The 4518-nt window shown below is 31.2% G+C and overlaps 1 long non-coding RNA gene across 1 annotated transcript; it reads left to right on the top strand.

The window, feature by feature from the left end:
• On the top strand, window positions 1-2718 carry LOC139502624 (uncharacterized). Its single transcript, XR_011658899.1, has 3 exons — window positions 1-154; window positions 722-760; window positions 2446-2718. It is a non-coding gene; the product is annotated as an uncharacterized lncRNA (long non-coding RNA).
• The last annotated feature ends 1800 nt before the right edge of the window (window positions 2719-4518 follow it).

The raw sequence follows: 4518 nt of genomic DNA, 5'->3' as shown, positions 1-4518 counted from the left end.
GACCGAAATTCATTAGAAATGAACATTGAAAGATAAGAAAGAAAAATTGTCACTAAAACAGATAAACATGCAAACTTCCGATTTGTAAACATATAAATTTAAAAGATGCCATGGAACAGTTGTGTCCCAAGTTACATCATGCTGACGTTATTAGGTAAGCGTTTATAAATATGTTTGTATATTATCTTAAAAAAAAGCATCAGGTATTATAAAAAGAATACGTGGTATGATTGACAATAAACCTGCTCTCACAAAATACCATATGACATAGAAAATAAGAAATACGAAATATATATAACTTTACTAGTACTGCAACCAGAGGTTATTTTCAAAACTTTATTGTTCCGGAAGAACACAAACCTCAATTATATATCGTTGGAAAGAATAAACGTGTACGAGACGGAAGGTTTTGTTGTATTTTTGTGAAATTGAGGTCAAACGTCAGTATCTCAATATCTCAACTACAAGGACAAAAAGGTGAACGTTTCTGATATTTAACCATTAGAATGATACAAACACAGTACAATCACAAACATATGCTGAAGAGGATGTCAAAACGACAAATTTCATTAATGGTATGAATAGATGCCATTACAAAATAACGTTGATCTTGAACCTTCTGATTTTGCAGAAGTGGCCAATACCTTTTCCATTAACTTCGATATTACTTCTCAGCCTAACATCATGATCAAGTCAAATAATAATATTTTTTTTTTTGAAGTTTGTTTCAATGTACAGATTTTCATGGCTTTTGTAGATGGTTCGTATACATTTAATACATATCAAAATGTGTGTTGTAATATTGAAAGCTATCCTAACAACTCATAGTGGACGAAAGACATTAATAAGATTCTTTGAAAATATGTCTGATGATTTTCAGGCAAACATGAACGTTTCATTGACATGTCAATGTTTAACTCGCAGAGTGAATGCAAATTAATTGTATGCGGATAAATCGCTTTTGTTTGGATTTAAATTCAGAAAAAAACGCTTTTACAGGTATCTTTGAAAGACATGTCATCGTGTACGCTCAAAATATTGCTTACTCAAAAACAAAATTGCTAACCAGTAAACAAATTTCATTGGTCGAGGAGAGTACATAACTGTAACTTTGTGGGTTTGTAAAGGAATTTTTAATGTATAGAACGATAAATAACCGTTGATAAATTAAAATTGTTGAATGACTTAAATCTAGATATATTTTTCGTTGATACATTTGACTTTTCACATACTATATATACATGATATATATATATATATAGAGTAATTTGTATTTTTTTGTTTTTAATACTGACTTTATCAGCAAGAACATTAATATCAAGCCAGTCTGCTAGGGCGATCTAAATTCAAAATGATGAAATCAGTATAAAAACAACTTTTGCAACTAGTCTTTCTATCGGCAATATATAAAAAAAAAACTGAATGTTTTTTGGGTTGGTTTATAAAGTGCAGTGGCATATTTGTTTAAACTACTTGTATCCGTTCAAAACGTTGAGATAGTTATTCAGTAGAATGAATGACGTCGCGTTCTTTTCATTGATAAATTGACGCGGATGGACACGATTTCGTACTTATACATCCCGTTAATGTGTTATTGTGAAACATTTTTGTATTCTTGTTTTTCATTTTATGCTATTTTGGGGTTCTTTGTTACATATTTGTTTGTTTTTATAGTGTTATAACACAGTGTTGACAGCTATACCCTTATTTTTGATATTTTTACCTGTCATGTCTCTTTCTTTTGTTTACACATCGATGTCAATATAATGGACTTTGATACGACTTGCATACAAGTTAGAGGTTTAGCTTGTTTTTAAACCAGGTTAGATTCAACACTTTCTACATAATAAAATTCCTGTACCAAATTAGGAATATGACAGTTGTTATCCATTCGTTTGATGTGTTTCAGCTTCGCTTTTGCCATGATTTGGAATAAACTAATCATAGATACCAGGATTGAAATTTATATTTACGCCAGACGCGCGTTTCGTCTACAAAGGACTCATCAGTCACGCTCAAATACAAAAATGTTAAAAATCTACATAGATACGAAGTTGAAGCGCATTAAGGACCTAACATTTCTAAAAGTTTTAAAATACAACTAAGGGACTGTCCTTGATAAATTTTCCTCGAAGTTTAGTATTTTGTGATTTTAATATTTACGCAACGTCGCTGCATTTATAAATGCTGTCATTTCCTACTTTTGTCGAGTATCAAGTCCAGATTATGATCTTAAAACTACCAGGCAGGACGATGAATGGGAACATGCAAAAGGTACCGATAGTGATTTGAATTATTCAGCATTTTATAGATTGAACAATGGATTTTATTTCATATTTTAAAAATCTTTCACGTATCAGTTAAAATTATTGTGTATGAAGATGTAGATTTTTTTTCAGTCAATCGTATCTATTTTGTAACTTTAATCAGCTGTTTAATGTTTAGGGATCGGTTTGCAGATAAAACCAGGACCGTATCAAGATATCACACTAGTTTGTGATATTACATTTGACACGTTTAAAGATGACCGTACCTGTCAAGTATTCTGGATGCGCGATAGACATGCGATAAAGTTTTCATATTGTAACAATGCTTCATCTCCATATATATTGGCCATAAGTGATGCGACATTCCAAGACTCTGGCAATTATTATTGTGGATTTACGGTTGCTTCAAAAGGGGTAACAACACTAGGCGTTTTTATATCATTAACTGTTTATAAAGGTATGTATAATTTGTATAATTTAATTAATCGTGCATAGGAATAGTAAATTGGTTGAGCTGAATGATAAATATAAGGCGATGAAATATCAATGCCGGCGAGACAACTCTAAAGAACAGACAAGAAATTAACTAATATAGATCACTGTACAGCCTTCAACAATTATAATTAGTTACAATTATAATATCAATAGAACATGAGAAAAAATTCCCATAATAAAGGTTGTATATTTTCCCTTTAAAACATGTGCTATAACATAAATAAACTGCATACATACATTTGAAATTACATCTTTCCTGTAACGCGTTTGTATTTAACTATCTGTTTGAATGAATATCACAGATTCTCCGAGTGTAACAATTCCTAATCCAGTATACGATAGTGCGTATGGTAACAATATAACTCTAGAATGCATCATCATATCATTTCCAAACCACACATATGTTTACTTGCAACACCTATATAATGGTACATTTAAAAATACTACTTCCCAAAGTCCTTGTGTGTATGGTGCGAAGATAACAGAACAGTCATTAACTATACTTCGAGTAACCCCAGAAGATTCAGGCCAGTATACTTGCAATGCTGTTAATGAAGTTGAAACCGGACGAAGCGAGCCTACCGAGCTCACTGTTCTTGGTACTATTTTATTTTACACGTACAAGACAAATGACAGAATCGAATATAAATAACATATATCGATGTCATTCGTCAAAAATTACACACATATAAAAAAAACATGCAACCTAAGTAATGTTGTAATTCAATCTCTGTAAATTGTTGGTTCGTCAGTTTTTTATATTTGAGCCAATTTTGTTTGAGTAAGAATACATTAATTCTGACAAATTTAGCATATATCCTCCACAAAAATGTGTTTCTAGCATTGAAACAAGGGCAAAGCAGACATATGTGATATATTATTTCGCTTCCTTTTTTTTGTTATTTGTTTTAAATTATTGAGGCAAGATGCTGATTATAAATAGTAAAAATTACCTAAACAAAAAGAAAGAATATAGGTGAAATACCATTATAATAAGTTATAACAAATTGTTACTTGATACCTCTGAGTCAACAGGGGTTCTTTATGCAAATCTTAAGAAAAATCATTTGATGTTAGTTACATGTATCTAGCATAACTAATCTTAACTAGCAAAGACCCATCGAAACATCTGATACACAAATTTAATAATACTTTGAGATATTTGGATGACATTTTGGCTCTCAATAATGACGACTTCAGTATGTATACTAACGAAATTTATCCTGTTGAACCTACTTTAAATAACGCTTATGATAACAATGACCACTGCCCTTTCCTCGATCTTGATATATATATGTATATCATAAACGGAAAGCTCAATACTAAAATTTATGATAAAAGAGATGATTTTTCATTTCTTATCGTTAATTATCCATTTTTAGATGGTGACGTTCCCTTGTCACCATCTTACGGTGTTTGTGTATCTTAACTTGTACGGTTCGCTCGTGTATGTAACAATGTTCTAAATTTTAAGGAGAGAAATTTATGTATTAAAAGTCCAAACACATCAAACGAATTGATAACAACTGTCATATTCCTGACTTGGTACACGCATTTTCTTATGTAGAAAATGGTGGATTGAACCTGGTTTTAAAGCTAGCTAAACCTCTCACTTCTATGACAGTCGCATCAAATTCCATTATATTGACAACGATGTGTGAACAAAACACCAAAAACAATAGTTAAAAATGTCATAAATAGGGGTAAATAGTCTAATTCGGTAGGTCACATACGTGAAAAGGGAACAGGATTGTAG

The sequence above is a fragment of the Mytilus edulis genome, chromosome 14 (genome assembly GCF_963676685.1).
Source record: "Mytilus edulis chromosome 14, xbMytEdul2.2, whole genome shotgun sequence".
Classification (NCBI taxonomy): domain Eukaryota; kingdom Metazoa; phylum Mollusca; class Bivalvia; order Mytilida; family Mytilidae; genus Mytilus; species Mytilus edulis.
This window is presented reverse-complemented; position numbering and strand designations above follow the sequence as displayed.